General features: G+C 31.8%; 1 protein-coding gene across 6 annotated transcripts in view; it reads right to left on the minus strand.

Moving 5' to 3' along the window:
• The window catches only part of LOC130445361 (hemicentin-1), a 151,315-nt gene that overhangs the window by 103,875 nt on the left and 24,590 nt on the right, over nucleotides 1-22,850 (minus strand). The window contains exons 2-5 of one of the 6 annotated variants that reach the window (XR_008910042.1): nucleotides 17,357-17,510; nucleotides 16,922-16,949; nucleotides 16,241-16,413; nucleotides 14,807-14,909 (exon numbers count right to left, since the gene is read on the minus strand). The exons of the other annotated variants lie outside the window; for them this stretch is intronic. The gene's annotated coding sequence lies outside the window, so the exon portion shown is untranslated. Of the gene's footprint in view, nucleotides 1-14,806; nucleotides 14,910-16,240; nucleotides 16,414-16,921; nucleotides 16,950-17,356; nucleotides 17,511-22,850 lie in introns of those variants that run through there. 6 annotated transcript variants of the gene reach the window in all.

Raw genomic sequence — 22,850 nt, forward strand, 5'->3', positions numbered from 1 at the left:
ATCGAAATGACGAAATCGTTTTTGCGTTTTAATCCTTAGGAAAAAAAAATAAAAACCAAAGTAGCAATTTCACTTAATCATCTCAATTTGTAAGTTAGACGTCCCCCGGCTTCTTTGCGCCAAATCCTTGGTATAAAAACAAAAGGAGGTCGAGATTAAGGGCAACTATCTCCCCAACAAATTCCACGTAATCCCATCCAACTCTTCCGAAATTCTCGAGTTACCTCGTAAACTTATTTGAGAGGGAGAAGTGTAGATCGCGCAATTAAGCGCAACTAGCTTCATTACTGCAAGTTATTGTATTCGCATCGTTTATGTGACTACTAATGATCGCGCTTTAAATTCTACGATCACGATAAAGATACAAAGTTTCGGAGAAAAAGGGATTACAGTTGCGTCACGTCTTTGAATTAGATATAATCTTTCGTCCTTGTGTGGAGTACCTATTCGAATACTTGAAAAATAACTACAAACAAACAGTTCCTTATTTCCCTAAGTTCGTCATAAATTTTCCCATAAGTTCAAGACAATAATTGTTATTTTATTCTACAGACACCATTGAAAAAAGTTTGTCAAATATACCGTTTACATTAGGTGACGGAAAACGTTAAATACATTTTCAAAAAATTTACGATACATGAAAATCGTTAATACTATCAGAGAAAAAACACAATGAATGATCATAAAAAGCGATTTGTAAACATAAAGTCAGAAGTTATGAAAAAAAATTTCGAACTATTGCCCTGAAAATACAAAAAAGTGCGTCTTCTACCTACTTAAAAACGTATTTAATCCTTTTAGTAAATATTTCCCGCCGACACCAATGTTAAGGGGGTTAGATGTTTGCCGCGCAAACACGACAATATTACACCTACCAACCCCTCATTTTAAAAACATGGCGTCAATTTCCGTTTCCATAATTTTCGTCGAGACTGTAAAAGTGCCTAGAGTGACATCCTAACCCACAGGTCGGATTTATCAGCACTGCAAATATTGAACACGCCGCCGACTAAATCCGCGAAGTCGGATACTTCTCATGAAACACTGAATTATATTTAGATGAAGTAGACGTAGTTAGAAAACGAATACGGAGCTGCAAATTTGAGTTGAATTTTATAGGAAAAAGAAAAAAAAATTTTGTTGGATAAAGAGATGAAATTTTATATTCAACGTTCGTCAAAAATATTTCTAAAAGTTGCATTTTTAGTTGTAAAATCTTTTCTCTCGTTTCCTCGTCTGGAATTTCCGATTTAATTCAAACAATGGAATAATTGCTTGTAATTCTTTTGTTCAGTTTTCAACTTTTCAAATTTAAAATTCAAAATCGTGGCAAATAGATATTATAACTTGAGCGGAGGCAAATAGAAAAATGTATTAAAAGTTTTATGATACGTTTAAAATAGTTAGTAAATTGCTACACAAACTTTTTTTTATACTTTTTTTCTGTTCGAATCAAAAAAATATTGAGAATATTAACGATATTAGGAGAAACAAAAACAATAAAGGATAACCATAACAAAAAATAGGGGATGTTTTATATAAATGAAACGAAAAAAAAATGCATCTCCGTGACCTGATAATAAAATTTTTGATAGCAAATTCAAGTTTATATTTTAACCATCCTCGTTTACGAGGATAGTTTGACGGAATGGAGATTTTTCATATTTCGTTGGTTATTATAATAATATCATAACATGATAAATCTGAGATTTAATGACCACTAGCTGCTCGCCAGACGCAACTTGATCCAACCATCATATCCTAGGCCTTCATTGGGAGCGGCTGTATAACATGTCCAGTAACTGAACGTGTTTGGCTCAAAAGTTATTCTTAATGCAAAACAATATGAATAATGACGATTTAATATTAGTAAGAACAAACTTCTTTAGCGAAATACGTCGAAAATGGCCCTTCAATGTTGGCACATGCTTTTACTACTTCTAAAACGTGTCTCGAACCAACTCGGTTCAACTTTTTCGACGTTACGCCACGAAAACTTTGGAGCACATGTCACAAAACTTTTTGACAGATATAATTTAAACTCCATACAGTAATAAAATATACACTTGACATCATAATAATTGGAATAAGATATAAATTAACTTGTAGGACTGTAACTACAGGATGATTTATTAGAATGAATAAATAACGTTATAACTAATAAGACAAATTGTCCTTCTCTACTCTCAGGTAAATACGAGAAAACTCTTATTAGATATAAATTGATTTATACTTATTTCCAATTCCATAATGTACATATGAAAATTTTCTACTTTTACGCGACACGTTATTATCGTTGAAAACTCGATAGGTTTCCGTAAGGTGTCATATATACCTGGTCTAACTCCATCAACCAAGATCATATTTTATTTAACGTTGCATGGCATGCAGATGAAAAATGCAGAGAAGCGAACTTTCAGAAGATTGACGTCAGAATTTTTTCAACGTAGACAAATATATACTCCGAGTGACGTGTATTAGAAATTACCTCCCACTTTCGTTCCATTTTTCACAAGAAAATTTTTGTTTTAGAAAATAGATTCGAAAATATGAATTGCATTATATAAGGTTTAACTTTGAGAGTTTCAATTTGTAGTTTTCGAAAACTGACATTTTGAATTTATATTATTTCATTTGGTTATCGAAAAATTTCATTATTTTCTAACATTCTAGATTTTTATTTCGATATTTATGTTGTAATTGATCCAATGATGAACATCGAAATAGATCGAAAACGTCAATATTTTTACCTATTTTTAGAAGAGACTATTTGGTGACAAAAAAATTTATAAACTGATAGATTTCAACACCTGATAAAATTTAGGTTTAACTTTTCGAAATCTTTATAAATTTGACAGGTGTCATGAAATTTATCCATAAGTTATAGTATGAAGCTTAACTTTATCTCAGAAAAATCAAAAATCAAGTTGCTATACGAAAACATCCAAATAATCAAGGATAGAGTGAAACTGATTGATATATGGGAAATTCTAAATATATCAAAAAAACGTGTTTGATAAATCGTAAATGAATATTTAGATAAGTGAAAGCTGTGTTCAAAGGGAATGTCGCTTGAACTCTCAATCTACAAAATTATGTTTGTGAGTAGTGTTTGAAGATGTTCAATCGTAACAAACCGTAGCCTATCTTGAAAAAAAAACTATTATTGTAGCGTTTGAAGTGCCATTTCATTGAGACAATCCATAAAAAAGTGGGCTTCCATATCCACCCTAATTTCCAGATCTGATCCCCAGTGGTGAACGGAATATTTAATTTATTTTCAATTCTTTTTGTACGCATACGGTAAAGAAAATGAAATTAGAATACGCAACGGCATAATGGAGTGTAAAATCCGAATCAAATCCCAAAAAAGCTCAGCGTATCCACAAACTCGCCCAAAACTAAATATACCACTACCTCCATTCTCTAATCACGGAATTATATCGGGTATGTGTTAATAATGTAAACGATGCCGGAGTTTAAACTCGGGGAAAAGTGTCTAATTTCCACTTAAGCCGATTATACTTGGACCCGTGCGGTTTGTTCGGTAGGGTTGTTTTTTTTCCTTTCCGCGGTTTAAAATACACACAAAACTGAATCATTTTATGCGAAATGATACCAACAATAAATAAGATAATGGTACATTTGAACACAACCACAATAAGACAAAAGTTGGGTAATGATAGTAATTTGATATACATTCCAGAAAATTAGTACTGGTAGACGTTAAAAAAAAGAAAATTATACTAACTGTTAGCCTAGATTAACCCTGGCATCTCTTCACCTTTCCATAAACAAACCTTGTTATAATTGGTTAAATACGTGGGCTTTGCTTCCATATTTTTTCATCTTATTTATCGTTTTTATCAATGACATCTTAATAATTCTTCTGTCCAATTAATTCTTCCTCTGTTTTATCTTTTAATTTTGTAAATTCGTGCTTCAAATATCTATTAATCGTGCTCACGTATCAAAACCATTTTAGTTGTCCTTTATTGTCCTTTTTCTCATTTCTGTGCACCGTATTTTGCTTTTCTGTTTAATATAATAATCTTCTAGCTTATCCAATTCTTCGATTTACCTACCTATGGTTCCATTTTGTATTAATGTCAAAATGTTGGCAACTTTTGACCTGTTCCATTTTTGATTCTTGTGGTTTTATCTCATGTGTTTTCTCCTTTTTTCATCGTCTCAATTTTATGTAAACTCCTTTTGTATATATTCAAGTTTCTTCGTCTTCTGACATTTTTACCATGATATTGCTAAGTTCTTGAATAAGGTAAAAAACAGAAGAGACCTAATTAAAAATTTGATAATTTTTATACAAAATTCATCTACATTTATCATGAAAATTTATATATAAAAATATCCTCTTCATTTAGTCGTAAACGTGGATAAATATGTATCTGGATAATTCTATTGAAACCTAACCAAACAGGGTTAAATATTAACGGTCTACACGTTTCATCATTATTTTGTTTATTTAGGATCTGGATTTCTTTAAAATGTAATAGAAGCCGTCAAATATAAAATAAATCGAAAACTGAATTTGATTACTGAACTCATTTAACTAATATGAATTACCGACACATTTTTTTTTTCAAATTAATACTGAAGAAAAAACAAGCTGGTCACGTCTATATACTGAGCAAACAAAAAAAAACTATTTTACCAGAAGCAAATCTACCAAAAATAGCCAAATATATTCATATCCAGTTCAATTTCCATTAACCCAAATGTAGTTTTCTAATGTTTCGATCCAAACGTTAATTTTCCTGGAAAATCGAATCCGAACAGGACCGCTTACTTTCCGATGGTGTTCGTATGGAAAATTATAATTTCAAAAAACATTTTTGTTTTTGTTTCCACGACACATTTCCGATGGTTCTCAAAAAATGTTTCTGTACTTCAAAGCAACAGTTCAATTATTTAATTTCGAATGAATTATATAAGAAGAAGCCAAATTTTTAGAAATATTTCAGCAATTCCAAATTTTTATCAATAAAGTTCAATTTTAACGTGTTTTTATCAGGTTCCGTTTCGATTTATGTAAACAAACTAATTACTATTCTTATAAAAATAAAATTTAAATACTTGTAATATTTGTAACTTCCAGAGTCAATTTTGGTTACATTCTGCTTTAGATATCCGAGAAGAATTCACCTACATACGAGGATGGTCGCATAAGTATTTATTTACCAACGTTCACTAAATTCGATACCTTCTTTATAATAAGAATCGTCAAACTTTACAAAATAGCCATTAACCGTCGGCATAACTTCTTCATTGGAAAATCTTTGATCACCGAGGCATTTTTTTCAAATCTGGGAATAGAAAATAATCCGGGAGACCTGAATCTAGCGTATAGGGTGCATGAGGTAACAATTCAAACTTTAATTTATCAATTTTGGCGATTGCAATAAAGGATGTGTGACCTGGTGCATTGTAGTGATGAAACAACACTATCTTCTTAACCAAATGCGATTATTTTTGCTCAATTTCTTCGCTCAATATGTTCAGTTAATACTAGCCGCTGATAGTTTTTGTTTTTTTTTTTTCAAAATAGTCAATAAAAATTATCCCACGCGCATCCCACAAAACTTTCCCTGTTTATTCTTTGTTTTGTTTGGAGCCGGTTCTTCCTTTGTAGTCCATTGTTGTGATTGTTTATTTTCGAAATGTTTATCATGTCTGCTAGCTCTCGCACTTTGTGGATTTTCTTCAAAATTTCTTGATTCTTAACCTCATTTGGTCGACCAGTACGTTGCAGGTCTTCGGCCTCCTTTCAACTCTGCTACTTGATAGAGAAGAAGTAGTTTCACCCAGACCCAAACAAACAACTTGGCGTCTTCAAACTTGAAACGTATGCTGTATAAATTGTGTACAGTGGAAGGTCTGGCCAAGTACTTTTGAGATCTTTCTCGTATTTAGTATAGAATAGTATAGAATAGAAAGAAAAGGTTTTCTTGTAACATTATACCATACAAAAAGTTATATACGATTTCTAACCAAGGTTATTTGTACTTGTCGTATATCGATTCAATTAGCGTAGCACATATACCAAACGCTTATAATCAAATATTTCTTTATTTTCTCGTCACCCTTCCAAATACTAGACCCTTACTCACCATTTTACCACCCTTAATCTCGTTAAATAAGGGACATATAGCGGTAATTGGATGAATGAAATATTTACTTGCCAGATGTCACTTTTTCCTAACGTAAAATGACTATTATTTTTATAAATTGAAAATTATCGAAAATATACATTCGGAAGATATAGAAATAATCGTCGCTCTTTTTTTACATTCCAGTGTACGTTCGAAATAATTATACGGAATATAAATTTCCTAGTAGCGCAAATGGAACGCGGACATTAAAATGCATTCCAACTTTTCGTTATTATTTACAATTCTAAATTTATTGTGAGAATAAAAAAATAGCATATACGAACACAAAATCATTTTTTTTTATTCTATAGATAACATTTGTTAAATGAGACATATTTTTTTCAATTATTTCCGAATAATAAATAATGTAGTAGCTGTAAAACAAACTCTACACTTATTCAATGGTTACATATCCGCATCGCTCTCCAACTGTTCAAAGTAGAAATTATTCAAAATATATTTTCAAAAAAAAACTAGCTTTTACCCGCGGCTTCGCTCGCATCGAATCCATTAAATAAGTATCAGAAGTCATTATAATAGAAAAGAACGAACTCTGTAGCTATATTAGAACCTGAGATATAGATCTTTGAATGTAGAAAAATTGCCAAAAACCTACAAAAATCCATAACTCCACATTGAATGTCCGCGCCTACCTCCTCTCCAACTCAACCGATTTAAGTGTTCAAAAACTCAAAAGAAAGAAGGTGTTTCAGCGAGTGTTCTTAAACCAAAACCAAGTCTCTATCTTGAATAGAACCTGAGATATTGAGGATAGAACGTGTGTATGTGAAAAACTCCCATAAGTAATGTACAGGGGGAAATCGCATTTGAGTATAACTTGAGAATGGTGGAAATTAGATGAAATCCGATGGTTGATGGCTGATCTGTGCATAAATACCTTTCATTGAAAAAAAAATTAAGCAAATCGGTTGGGTAGAACGCCTGAACGGACTCGGAATGGAAATCATCAATTTTTTTAATATATAAGATTATAGATCTTAGTTAAAACGTAGTATTTTCAACTTTTTTAGTGTCTCTGTTCGATATTTACATTCAAAATTTTCAATTAACTAAAATATCAAAAGTTCTCGGATTTCTCCACTTCAGCGATCTGGTAATGAATCCTTAAACGAATTAGTTCTTTGTGCTCGAACTATTCGTGTTATTTTCGGCTTCTTCTGTATCATCATTAGATTTTTTATTACCAGTTTATTCTCATCTTCATTTCTTATTATAAATAAAAGTTGGATTTTATTTCTTTTTTAAATATAATCCATGGAAAATTAAAAGCGATATGGACCACCTCTCGTTCGAATTTCCTCCCATTTCCTTTTCGGCCTATTTTCAAAAAATACATTTTCGAACAGTAGTAAATTGAATAGGAATTTCCAAAATAAAACAAGAAGCTGTTCTATTTTCTCGGGAAAACACAGTTATCAGCATTTTTCTTATTTTTCCACTTTTATAGGAAATAAAACCTCATCCTTTTAAGAACGAGCCTTTTTCCATTTTCACCGCATCGATTTTCAACAAATAAAAAGAAAACTTGTCGCAGATGGATATTTAGGACACCAAATCCCCATGGCGGTATTTAACTACCAGGTATAACATACGAAGATCTAATATATTTGGGAAAATACACACATCGGGTGAGGGGTAAATCAAATAAAATGATATATAAAAAATATTTTTTTGTTTTTATAAATATTTTTGTATCACGCTTCGTAGTGGTAATAAAAAGTTGAAAATGTATATCAAACATCGACGTTGTTTAGCTTAGTTTTATTGCAAAATATATTAAAAAAACTTTGTAAAAGAAAATAATTTTCAATATCTTTTTGTATCGATATTATAAAAGAATAACGGGGAATTTAATTTTACATCGATACGAGATAAAATAATAAGAAAATATCGGATATTAAAGATTTATTCACCCTAACAGTTAATGTAGTCTCGTTACTTCAATATTAAATATTCCTACGTCTTCTTCTTTTTTTTTTCGTTCGTAATATATACGCTGACCATATATTCGAAGTTTATTACGAAAATTCAAAAAGACTGTCTGTCAAGACGAACGAAGTTTCCTTTGCCCGTACCAATATTGTAGATAATAGGAATTCATTGTTGAAGATTTTACGCTCTTTGAAATTTAAAAGTGCCTTCTTTTGTCAAATATTTGCATGTATAGTATTTCGCATACGGAATTTGAAATAAATTCAATATCGACGTTACTCCAGATGGATCTTTCTGCGATAAAATTTGTTTCAACCACATGAAAAGAGTCATTTCAAAAACATTCTTCAGAGTTGTATAGCCAAAAGTATTTAACTGTATCTGAAAATCCCGCATTGTATCTAGTAGATCGCTTTCCGATTAATTTAACTAAATTGGTAAAAATACCAACAGTGGATAGGTCTTTTTAAAAAAAAATAGTAATCATACCGTTTTTAACGTTCGACTATATTTTTATTTGACACGTTCCAAAAAATTTTGCAATTTAAATAGCGTCAATTTCAAAAAAAAAACTGTATTGCTCGCGACATTTTAATGAACAAAAATTTAATACTGTTACCCATTTGACGCTTTCAATCACTCTTCCGCTATGACGAGACGCCAGAGGCACTCGAACAATTATATAACAAAAAAAATTACGATTCATATCCGAATAAAACTTTCATTGCAATAATAAACTGATACGATAATTTTAAAATACGCTAAAAGTTTTTGCCCACCCCATTTGACCGGTAGTGTAGGTACGATTTTCATTTGTAAATGATAAAATTTTTTGAAGACTCGAAAATTATCTCGACTTTACGCAAAATTAGCAAAATATTTAACGTATACTGATTTATTTATTTAATATATACTGTAAAGGCTTCAACTAGTTCATACCCTCGTAGTCATTTTAATTTATTAGATACTTCAATTTTAAAAGTACATCTAAATTCATTTTATTGCGCTCAAAATCCTAATCCAATTTTTTCAAATTTTCGATAAGTTTCGATCCATATGCAACAAACTATTGACCAAAGGTTAATGCAACATTTATAAATATTTTACGTTTATGGTTGAAAAATTTACTTCACGTATAATGTAGATATGTACTATATTTGTTTAAAAACAGTACTATCGATTTAATTAATGTTAATTAATATTTTTATAAAGAATCTCCAATGCAAACATTGCAAATTAATTTCACTCACTTACATCGATGCTTTTATAGGAGGAGAAGGAATAGTGATAATATAGGGTTCATACGATAAGAACTAAATTAAGTATCCTGTCGAGTATTTCACTCTCGTTATCTGGTGTCGCTTTCTCTTCTTGTATCCCTTCTCGAGAAAACAATAATACCAACTGGGGATCCGACAGTCATTCCTAGTACTCTCGGAAGAGTAATCAAAGTTGTGTGATTAGTTGAAGAGATGGAAATTGAATTTTCGATTTAGTATAACCAAAAGTTTGTTAGAATCTGTATTATAAAATTAAAATTGGATGTATGTTATTTCCGAGAATGAGCTAATCAAGAATTTATGAACCGCAGAATTTAATTAATATAGAAAATATAATTTTTAGAAAGAAACAACTCGAATAGTTCGATTATAATTTTCACGAAATGTTTGTATGCTTTTTCACGTTGAACAATAGGAAAAGAGACAAGGGACCAATATAAGAAAATAGCTGCGGATGAAATGAAGCTCGCGTTATTTCCTATTTCGTTTTTGTATATTATACCCCGGTGACCGTTTCCAAATTGAGCCTAATTCTCGACTACGGAATTTTTTTAGTGGCGCTGACCTAAAAAGGTTGAAAACATTTAAAGAACGGAAAAGTCCTTTCAACGAGGACGTCACTGCGCGTGGTCTTTTCATTCAGGGGCAATAATTTTTTCAGTATATTGCTCCTCTAGGGTCACTTTGTATACACGCGGGCCCTTATTGAGACTATTTATTTTTGCCGACGACAATTTATAGGGTTTCCGAAGTGGACGGTTGGTTTTCTTTTTTTTTTTTTTTTTATTTACGGTGGATTAAACCGGAAAGATTCCCAAGGAAAATTGAGTTTCAGAACTTGAAATGATATTATCACATGATAACGTTTTGTTGGTAGATCGAACAAATCAGAAATTGGATTTTGTTTCGGTTTCCGAGATAAAAATTTTTCGAAACGTTGATTGAAAAGTCAAAAGCTATATCTATAATTTATGCAATCATTAAAAAAATTTGGTTATTTGAAAATTATTTAGAAAGCTCACGAGTTGTTTAATTACATGTAAATTGAGGTATTCAAGAAGTACATCTTCGTACAATTCTCGAGTCATCGCTCACCCTCCTTCATTCGAGATTCATTTTCAGCTCGATTGATTTATACGAATCGTATTGAAATTGCAAACTGCATTTCTATATATGAATACATTCTAACCGAAACAGTTGTCGGAGATAAATATTTAAAATAGACGATTTAAGGCAGTAGCTGATATTATAAATACATAATCAACGCATCATTTATATTTTATAAATGATGATTTGATATTCCGGTAAAAAAGCGAAACGTCAACAAAGCATCGATCGAAAATCCATTAGACATAATAAAAAGCTTTTGATTATGAGATGAGGGAGGAAAGAAAAATTATTTTGTCGAAAATTTTCTCCTCGGTGAAGACTAAGTGGTTTTTGTTTAGAGCATTTTCAATTTCATTGACAAATGATGTATTCTTCCGAAAATAATTGAACGTCGCAACAAATATTTTCACGAGAAAATTAGAATTGAATGTTGGTGCATATCTGAATTTACTTGTCGAGTTCTTTTCCATCCTCATCGGTTGTATCTGATATACAAAGATAAACATTTCCGAATTTATACTTTAAAATATCTCTCGAGACAAACAGCCATTTAAGAAAGTTCAAACTGGCTGGCAAGTATATTGACCTGACGTTGATCCGAATAATACCATCGGAGTTATAAATAGACAACAGAAAATAACGTTTTATCTCTTCCTTCTTTCTATTTTATTTGCTATCGCTCGTACACATAATACCAAATCTGATGAGATTATGAGAAAACATTCTAGAACTAAGTTGAAGAGATGGCGAACGAACTTTTTTTATTTATGGCTTTATGAGAAAAAGTTATTTTCGAAAATAAATCGAGTTTATGATTCGGTATGGCTGTAAACTAATTTTATTGATAACGTGATCGTTCATAAAAGAAAAAGAAAAAAAAGTGGTCACACTTTTAATTGTCTCCGATTTTTTTGACTTGTCGATCTCGTAATTGAAATATGGGGAAAAAACGTCGAGAATGTAATTTTCTAAAATCTCACTCTCGAATAAAATTTGCTCCCCGTAGGAAATACGGTCTTGAGTACACGAGTACTCCAAACTTCTCGACTCCCAACTACAATTTCACTGCCACTTCATATAAATTGCAGACTTAATACAGGCACGATTTTCGCAATGTTGGAAGTTTTGAAATTTCGAGTACGAATGCCTTAGATGGAGGTAGTTACAATGTTTGTTTGGAACAGATAAAGCTCTTTATAAATAGTAGAATCATTGTGGTACACTGGGTAATGTCAATATCATTTATTCTATGACAAAAGTTTCCATAGATTTATCAGATCTCGAGGGTGAATTTTGATTTTGCACAAATCGTTCTTCACAAGTTTCCTCTTTATTCTGATACCTCGCAAATTATTTTTATTCAAATATATACAGTTTAGATTGGAAACACATATTTCAAATACATAATGAGAAACATTCGGAAGAAGAATCTGAATGTTTCGTTTTTTATTATTTATTTCAAAATAACGGCGTTATCGTATTTTTTTCTGGGAACTTATTAATCTAAAACAAAACTAAATTGATCATTTTAACTGTTTAATAATGACATGAATAATTCTAATATGAAAATAGTAAATATTTTTTACTAGAAAATTTTGTGACTTTTTGACTATTTTTTTCATCTCATCTACTATATCTCTAGTAGATAGAAATAATTTTTATACTATTCATTAAGGGAAAACAGCTTGTATGTCATACTATGTAGTATACGGATTGTATCTCCACTATCTTGTGTAATATAAGACTCGTAATAACATCTAGCTCTTCAACTAACGCCGGAGAGCTGCTTCGTCTTCGTGTAGCAATGCGGTAGTTTCAATTTCGTTGATTATAGTACTCTTCATGATTATGCAAGAGTTAGTCGGGTCACGTTTATTATCATCTTCAGTTGCGGAGTTTTAAGTAATTATAACATTTTAATATGAAAAAGGGAATAAGAGAAATAAAATAAACCATTTTTTCACGTGTGTGAATGTGTCCATCGAATTCATTTTAATTGTACATTTCACATTATAAGATAATGAAATTTTTGATCGTGTGACCTTGTTTTTGTTTTATTTTTATGTTTTGAAATTTCCATATATAGATGGCCGCGCACTTCCCCAAACAAGGGATCCAATTCAATCCGAAATATTTTAAATTCTTTTGTGCTTTGGGGTCTTGACTTAATTCTTTTAATTTGATGCATTCCTAAAGACATGAGGAGGAGATATTTCGACGCGAAGCGGGGTTGTGTAAAACGGAATCGTTGGGAATTTACTGAAAACCGACTTCCATTACGAAATTTTATATACCGAGCTTTAACCAAATTTTTGTGCATCGAACTGAAAAACGCTGTAAAAAAGAGAAAAAATTAATACGGAAATTGACAGTTTAACTGATATTGTTATGGTAGCCATTTTAAAAAATCATATCGGTATACATTCTTATTTACTTTGTATTTCTAGCTCCCTTTTAAAAAATAGAGAAATATTAAAACAGATCCGAAATAAACAAAATACGCTATAATTGAGGGAGGTTTTATTATTTGTGAGTTTTTAACTGAATTGTGATAACGAGTATTTTATAAAATTCTCTTTGTGCGCAATCATATTTTTTATGTATCGAACAATATCTTTTAGTGTTACTTATTTAGTATATCTTTCTATATATACATTAAGTATTCTTGATATTGTTTATTCTCCAGCCAATTTTTTCATATTTTACTAGTCCATAACTTTTAAATACCTTTGACATTTTTCATACCATTTCGTTTGTTTTCCACTGCATTTTTCGCTTTTCAACTTTGTATAATACGAGGTCTGACAATTAATTATTGATGAAACTGTGTTTATTATTTACAAACGATGTAGCATTTCCGGAATAGTACTTCTGACAGCAGATTTGTAACAGTCGTTTGGGTGTCCTCGATTTTAGACGAAAGAAGAAGTTGCAGGATGATAATCTGGAATATAGGGTTGCTAATGTAACAGAAAATCTTTCCGGAAGTCAAAAATTACGGAGCAATCGACGCGCAGTGGAGTGGTAGAGTACATTGTCGTGACGCAGTACCCAATTGATATCGATGTCTGAGCCTACTCTGTTCGTACACATTATCGAACTCCATCAAGTAGTTTGCGACAGGATTCCTGATTTTAGTACAGCTAACGCTTTATGGACTACAGCTACTATTGACTTTGACGATGACAGTCTCATTGTCAGACCTCATATTGTATATATCATATACAAGGTGTTCAAAATTTTAAATCAAAATCAAATATTTGCCTTTTGCAGATATGGTGACCAGTATTACAATCCCTAATAAAGTAATAGTTTGACATAAACAAACTTTGAAAAATTTAACCAATGGCGTGCTGTCAGGGTAAGTTCTCGCGTGCTTGAAGACTTTTGTTTAGAGGCAAATTTCTACAACACCGTTGATTTTAACTCCATAAAAGGTTATTAGTTTTTTAACTGATAATAATGAGGCAACTAGAAAAAATAATTTGCTCCAGTGGCGTAAAAAACAGGGAGATAAAAATGACAACTAACCCTGACAGCACGCCACTGGTTGAATTTTTACAAACTTTGTTTATGTCATCAAAATATTACTTTATTAAGGAGTATAAAACTAGTCACCAAATTTGTTAATGGCAAATTTTTGATTTTGATTTAAAATTTTGAACAAACACCCTATTCTCAGCAACTAGGCCCCCATAACACGGCTCGAATTCCTATATCAAAATGAATCATTTATTGAGATCTCTCTGTGGTAGAGCGTTGGAGCGTAGAATATAGAAACACCCTGTGTACTCATTTCATATACTTCATATTGTTTGTTTTCCAGCAACTAGTGTCTTTGGTGGCATTATTTTTCAAATTATTTCAAATAATCTCTTTGTTTTTCAATCACTTTTATCTCGACTTTGCGCTTTGAGGAATGACCAGAAACTCTTCTGCCAAACGCAAAGATTCCTTCTAGGGGAACCAAAACCCATTGAGGAGAAGAGGACACTGTCATTTTTTTAGGTATATCTACCAACAGCCGTCAACAAACTACTAAGGTACGTTGTATAAGCATGAATTTGATAGCGGAGTTTCTGAAATATACTTGAAAAGTTAACGGCATCATCTTCACATCGCGTTGCTTCCTTTCGGAGGAATTTTTAGACAAAGGTGAGATAGAAGAAAAATATTTCTGGTACTTGCGTTTGGGAGAAGAGTTTCTGGCTTTCAGGTAAAAAAGAACAAAAATCGCCATTAAGTAATATATCTATTTATTAACTAATTGATATAAATTTATACATGTTATTTTCAGGTTTATCCAAGAAATGACAATTAGAAGAATATGGGAATATGGAAGACAACTGGAGTTCCGAAATTGTTGCAGATATTATATATAATTATATACGTAGACCTACGAATGACGCCAAATAAAAAATAGCTCTTTTGAGGGTTCAAATTATTTATTTTTATGAAATAGCTCCCTACCGGACAAACGAAGAACTAAAAACGCCCCTAGCGGACAAATGCTGAACTAAGAGCACCCTCTGGTGGACAGACGCTGAACTAAATAGTTCATGGGTTGTCCGCCAGGGGATCCTTAAAACGCCCCCTGGTGGACAAACGCTGAACTAATTAGTTCGCGGGTTGTCCACCAGGGTGCGCTCTAAAAAACGCTACTTTTTTATCTGTTAAAAAGTTAAAAGCCGCTCCGGTTCCAGGGTACTCCGATTCCCCTCCACGAGCCGGTTCGCGGCAAAAGCTAGACGTGAAGGATCCTTTCCATGGGTCTCCTCCACGTCAAGAGCCGCGCACCGGTTGACCCCATGAAGGGGCAGCTTTGACCATTTGTTCAAGATGCTATTTCAGTCTTTTTGGAACAAGTTGTTTGACAAAGGCAACGGAGAAATATCATAGGCGTACCTATGGGGTTGTTGTAAATCATAAAAATATCAAGAGTATCTTCATATTTTTATGATTTACAACCATCGGGATGACCTATGACATTTCTTCTATGCCCGTCCGGAAATGACGCGAATTATTTCCAAACAGACTATAACAAGATCTTACATGAAGAATTTTTCCAAGACAGAAGCGTGGGTAGTAGTTAATGAATAAAGGGGGGGCACATGTTACAGAAAGTATTTGAAAATAGTCACAGTTCAATCAAGGAGCTTTGCATCAAGTCCCCCTCTTAAATAGTAATCACCCACAAATACCAAGGTAGATATTAAAACAGAGGCGTCCTGACAATTTTTTGTTTTGGACGCCGAATACAGTGGCGTGTAAAAAAGGTTTGAATAGTAGTATGAATAGAATGTTGAGAAACAACCCGTACAGGACGTCTCAGAAATAAATAACATACGCACGCTTCTGCCTTCTATTCTTTTATCTGCTATCCAAAAAGAAGCAGGTTCTTAAGATGTTTAATTATTGTTAATTAAAAATAAATCATAACTAACCCTAAAATCCGATATTAACGGATTTTATTGAGATAGTTTGATTTACTTTTGATTCAAAAAAATCAAATACCTTGGAACTTTGTTCTTTTCGAATACCTGTTAGGAGAATGAAGATGTAAGACCTTGCTAAGCGTTGAAGAAATGGTTGCCAATTTAACAAAAATCACCACAGCTTCCAATTACTAATGGTCGCAGCAGTCATATCGTTAACATGGCTTCACACACCCCCACACATACACAATCATACATTGTACTGTATACAGAGGGTTACAAACGAACATACCGACAACTTCCAATTACTAATGGTCGTATTCGAAATGCCCATCTCCAAACCTATGTATGCGTCTTCGTACTATATAAAGAAAAATACAAATCAACATAATCAGAGACTTCCAATTACTAACGGTCGTAACTGATTATGCCAATCTTCATTTTTTGTATTTGCAAATTCCATTCCTGAAATATACAAAGTGCAAATGAACGAATAATTTGAAATCTTACTACTAAAATACATTATCAATTATTATCATGAATTTACAATAATCAAGAGACACTGAGAAAAAAGAAACCATGAAATGTACAAACATTAACAATTATTATCAAAAATAAACAGTCGAAATATAAGAAAATAACAAATTTGTAAGTACTTACAAATAATAAAAATTTGAAATAAAAATATATTTTACAAACTATCGAATTTGAAATCGATAATATGTTTTGTTCATTTTCTCAACTGAAATTTTTTAGAGAAAAATAAAAAATTGAATTAATGAAAGATTAATGAAATTTATTATTAGTATAGATAAAAAATAGTTTCGAGTCCAAGAAAAAGTGTTTATTACAAAGATAAATATAGATTTTTAAAAAATTTCAAAGCATACAAAAATTCCTAATTAATAATTTTTTATAATGAAACCGTCAATTGAGAAGAATGAACAACATCAAACACTATATAAATACGTACCCATGTCATGCTACCTTCTTCATAATTTCTGAAAAGTGATAAAAAAGATAATAAATATCTATTTTGAAAATGATTATTTTAAAAATATCGATTACATTCATAATATATTTTATATAATTCCATATGATATTAATCAGTGAAAATATAACAAAAATAGTTTCAAGTCTGCTCCTGGCATTGCGCGAATAATTTTAATGATCCCCTATTTAAAACTTTTTCCGAAATATTTATTATGGACACCAATCTCTGGCGTACCCGCCAATTAATAGACACGTTCTCGCCAAATAATCGAATAAAATAACAGATTTTTAAAAGCAACGAAAAATGTTACGACATAAAAATTGTACGATCAAAGTGGTTACACAAACATGGAAGTATATTTCCATTAAATTTATTTTATATAAGTTCGCATATAATAATAATAGAAAGACTTACCTTCTTTACCTGCTACGCTACCAACAACACTTAACAAACAAGAATACACTTATGTTAAGTTTAAGAGTCACATGAAAAGCTTCTTTAAGGATACGAAAAAAACTCAAATTCTAAGAATCTTCATGGATATACTACGTCCGTTTTGATTTTAAATCTAAAAGAAAAAGAACAAAAATAAAATAAAATATAAAGGAATTAGAGACCGATAAGATCTTTAAATCAGATCCCAATTATTTCAATATTTAACAAAAAAATTATGTATCACTTAATCATACGAGGGTGATTCAAAAATTAAGCACCATAAACAAGACTTGGGTATACCACTATATTCCAGAGAGTAATAGCGCGTCTATGGAGATGAGGAAGAAAAGGGCGCTAGACAATAGGAAAGGTGTTAAAACCGCGCATTATTATAGTAACCTCCTAAAAAACACGGTGAAACCTGTCTACAGATCAACACTCATATAGTTTTGATTTGTCCCCATGCGACTATTATTTATTTCGTCCATTGAAAGGGGACTGCGATACTAAAGCAATGCGGAGGCAAAATACTTCGCGAATTGTTTACGTCACAAGATTTTCACGAAGTATGTATCTTGAAGCTTCCGGAGATGTGAAAAAAGTATAATAAATTTCAGCTCTGTAACTAAATATATCAGAATTCAGGTTTATATTTAAATCTTCCTCGTATATTATCGAAGTTGTCAATGAAATATTGAAAAAATTTCCTATTGAATATTTCTGAAATTAGTATTTCCGATATTATCAAAAAAAAACAAATATAAATGGGAAAAGTTGGAAAAATTATCTAACGACATTTACGAATGAAGTATCAGCGTCGAGCAATTTTTTCTTCATCAGTATCATCCGTTTTGACATTAATTGATCAACCCTCTGCGAACGCGGAGTTTTTCAATCAGATATATTGGAGATAGACGATGACAGTTTAGTGAAGCTATCAATTTCTATAACAAATAATATACCGGGAAAAAGCTACAGCTATTTATCATTTATTTTTATAACCGATTATGTGTATTATGTGCAAAAAATAATAATAAAATAAATACGATACTTGACGAGAATCTATCCACGTTGTTTAAAAATAAATTCGATTCACTAGAATTGTTATATGGAAAAGTGACCCGTAATCATAATAATCGCGATCTCGACGATTTCCCATTCATTTCCTATTTCACCCAGGAAGTACGTGCCCCGAACGGGAAACGACTACTATCGACCAACACCGATCGTATTATATAAAGATTCTTATCAGAATATGGTAATTGGTTTTTCTCTACCGGGACTTTGATCTGGATACTATTTATTTTTCTCCTTTTTTTTTTCTCGATTCTTCCATCGGAATTGCTATTTGGAATTGAATTTCCCACATAAAGCAAACACAATGTTTTTAAACTGTTCTCAGAAGAATAAAAGTTCTGTAAAGTAAAAAATATTGAACCAATTCGTAAACGAATTCCGCTACATCTACGATTGTTAGTCCCCCGTATTATGGAAAAGGAAAATGACGCATAAGTTACCGCAATTATCAATTCCTACATTGCTTGTACATCGTTAACGAGATATAGTTACGAAGAAAAATAACATAAAAGGGAATTACAAGTAAGGACGAAACGCCCCTGGTCTTTAAATCCTTGATGAATAAAATACGAAAATATATATGTATATAGTTATTAGGTGCTTTCATGGAAAAGTCTTCTTCGTTTTCGAACATAATATAAAAAAAATAGAATATTTTTTTAATAAAAGCATCGTTTGGTAATTAAAATTATTTAATACGAAAAGCTACGGTTGGAAAGAGGAAATTAATAAATAATTGAATACATCGAGGACGACAAGCATTCATCGAGTATGTTGATTGGAAATGAAGTTTTGGACTCATCCGATCTTCCGTCATAAATGTATACTAAAGCAACCCCAGCGGCTCTGTTTGTTCCGTTTCCTCTTATAATTATCGACCAACTTTAGTAGTAGTAAATTATCAAAAAAAGTTTTGTCGAAAATAATTATATTTTCGATGTAAAGTATGTAAATTTGATCGATTTACAAGATTTCATGAATATTCACCATGGAAGATATTCATTCAGACAACATGTCACGTTGACGATGAAAGGTCTCTTTATTATGATATGTGGTAAAGCGTGTATAGCCGGTTTGATATGTGCGAATATCAAATGACAAATATTCGCAATTATACCTGTCTGCGTCTCCCACGTTTCGTCGAAATTGAAATGCACTCATGAGGATATGAGGATAATTGAAATCCTAATTATAAATCAGTCAACAACAACGAAAAATGCTAATCGGTTTTGTTCCGATATTTATCAAAATACTATTCGACATTGTATGATTTTCTTTCTAAATCAAGATATAAAACTGCATTTTCTCACTGTCTTTATTCACGTAAAGTGCATTACTCTGTATAATATGTAGAGTTCAAATCAAAATAACAGTTACTGCATACCGAAATAGTTTAGAGCCTTGAAATATGCATATAAATAGGAGAAAAGGTACATCTGGAAACTACTTTGTATTCTTGATGTTTGTAATCGAAAAAAGTGTACAGCGTCCTGCATTTACACTAAAATCACAATAACGTAAGCTTGAAGTATTTATACGATTCAAAACTCTTGGGAATAAAACATTGTATAAACCCTGTATATTTCCAGTGAAATTTATTTTTATTTTGTCAAATATTAGCATAGAATTATATTGAACTTTTTATATAATGCGGAAATTGTGATTTATTTTTCAACAAAGTCTCCTTCTAGTCCAAGAATGTCCAATTTTTCAACAAGTTCTCTCGAAACTAACAAAATGAACCTTTATACTAAACTTAAATTTCTGCCTGATAAATGTCTTTTTTTAAACTTTGGACACCGTAAAATTCCCAAGGAGCTTAATCTGGAAAATACAGTTGATTGGGAAAGAATTCGTAGCCTACGAAAGCTGAACCACATTTTGCGAAAGAATTTGGTAGTATTGAATTCCTACCACATCCAACGTTAAATCCAGACTTTGTATCATCAGATTACTATTTATTCATCATTTAAAAGTGATGTTGGAAATATAGTGCATCTAAACCCAAAGAATGCTCTCACCAAGGTCTCAAAAAACTAGTTGTACGTTGAGTTAATATCATAGAATACTATGTACTATATTTCGAATGTTAAGGCTTTCTTCAGATCCTTTTGTTCAAATTCTAAGTGGTAAGGCCAAGAACAAGATTGAAGGTTATTCCAAAACAAAGGAAAACTGTTCGTTGCAAGACTTCCCAATACAGAGCTTCTTTTGGAAGCTCTTAGGAACCGTCTATCTACCATACAATCACGTCTGGTTCCAGTTCAAGCAGGATAGTATGTTACACTGAGAAAATTTCTTTGTCTATCAGAATTATTAAATTCGTTAGACAGTTTACAATTCGTCCAGAAATAGTATCAAATATAAGTGTGAATCAATGACGAATCTAATTTAGAATCACGTATATTTTTGAAAGTAAGTTGTAATGGATTCTACAAAATGTATGTTCAAAGTAAAAACCATCCGACATTTACGTAATGGCGCCTATTAGGAACATAAACATTTCTTCCTAAATGTAACGGAATATAAAATCAAAGGGAATCCAAAATTATGTTAATAGCTTCTCGTATTTTAGCATCGATCCGTATTAGTCTTTTTTTTTAGGTTAAATCAATTTCAAAACATTCCGGTAGGTTAAACTTTATTTTTAGATACCCGGTGTACCAATGAAAATAACTATATACGTGGACGATTCAAATATGAGTTTTTGATAGAATTAATAAAATATTTTTGTCTACGTGGTTTGAAAAAACATATCACCTTGAGCGTGGATATTTTTTAAATAGAAGACGTAGTTGAGTGACAACGTTGATTCTAGCTTATCCATAAAATCGAGTGCGTCGTCTCTTTTGTTTTACACCATCGAGAAGAGTGAACGGCCCTATAAATCTTTTCGAGGACCTTCAATCACGAACAGAGATTCGAATGTGCAGGGACAAGTCCTTCGGTATTTTCATATACAAAAGGATCGTTGTAGAAAAGCTCGCTGGACTTGATGGGCAGTCAAAAACTGCTTTATATAATATAAAAAAATCATTACAAAAGAAAAAGGATCATCGAAGAATAAAAATTAATGTGGGAGGTAATAAAAATCGACGGTATGGGTGATTTGAGTGTATTAGTCTGTTTTTTATTTGTTTTGTACTCATTTTATGATTAAACGATAAAAGTTTCTTTCAATTTCATTTATATTTACCAGGAAGAGAAAATACGTGATAATTTTTGGAAAATATGACCAATTGAAAGCATTTTTTCTCAAAATTTACTTAATTATCAATGAAAACTATAAAAGCATTGGATAATTTCCAAAAACATGATTACGAGGACGGTTCCAACAAACACTTCTTCATTGTAGGATGATCTTCAATCACCGAGCTATTTTGTTAAGTTTAGAAAAACAGAAAATAATCCAAGGGGGCTAAATCTAGCAAATAGGTAGTTAGTCAAACTTTAATTCATCAATTTTGGCCAGTGTGTGAGCTGATGCATTGTCTTGATGATACAAACTTTTTTCATAGCCAAAAGCGGCCTTATTTGCTTGATTCCCCCACAAAACCTTTGCAAGCAGATGGAACGTTTTTTACCTTCTTTGGAGCCGGTTCTACCTTTCCAATCAACTTATTTCTGTGAAACACTCGATGGAAACATCTTCACGACGGTGTTCTATTTTGAACACCAATCTTACGCGCAGCTTTTCCTGTCCAAAATTCCAGTTAATATGCGATGTACTGCACTCTTTGGAATGTCTATTATGTCTGCTAGATCGTGGAATTTTAGTCGAGGATCATCTACTAACGTTTCGTGGATTTTCTTCAACATTTCTTCACTTTTAACCTCATTTAGTCGACCACGTGATGCTGGTCTCGTGTGATTCTCTTCAGAGCTTCAGCATTCCAATAACGTCTCCTTTGTTTAGCTTTCTTTGTCTTGATGAAGTGATTCGTAATGATGAAAACGACGTATTTTTTCTATAATTCTAATCAACCCTTAGATAGATCAAACTTATAGTAAACACAAACTTCTCAATCTAAGTATTAAAAAAGTTATAAATATCTATTAGCAGTCCTACTAGACGTCCTGTCTTTCATTTTTTTTGACTACATGGTATTTATACTTAGATTTGTCAAACCAAAGCCCTTTTCAAGTTATAATCTTTTCCAGGACATTTTGAGGTTAGTTGTTCGTTTTGGACTATAAACACTCAACTGATTGAGTCTGTGGAGGATTTAGTGTAGACATTTAAGATGATGGTTGATTTTTTGACTGTCCCGATACCTTTGACGATATTAAGTATCGAGATTGATAATTATCCACATAATTATTGCCGAGGGTTCTTTCGTTATGTTTGAATTCATCCCTTATATGAACAGCAATATATTTATAGCAAAATTTCCGG

Source organism: Diorhabda sublineata, chromosome 6 (assembly GCF_026230105.1).
Source record: "Diorhabda sublineata isolate icDioSubl1.1 chromosome 6, icDioSubl1.1, whole genome shotgun sequence".
NCBI classification, from domain to species: domain Eukaryota; kingdom Metazoa; phylum Arthropoda; class Insecta; order Coleoptera; family Chrysomelidae; genus Diorhabda; species Diorhabda sublineata.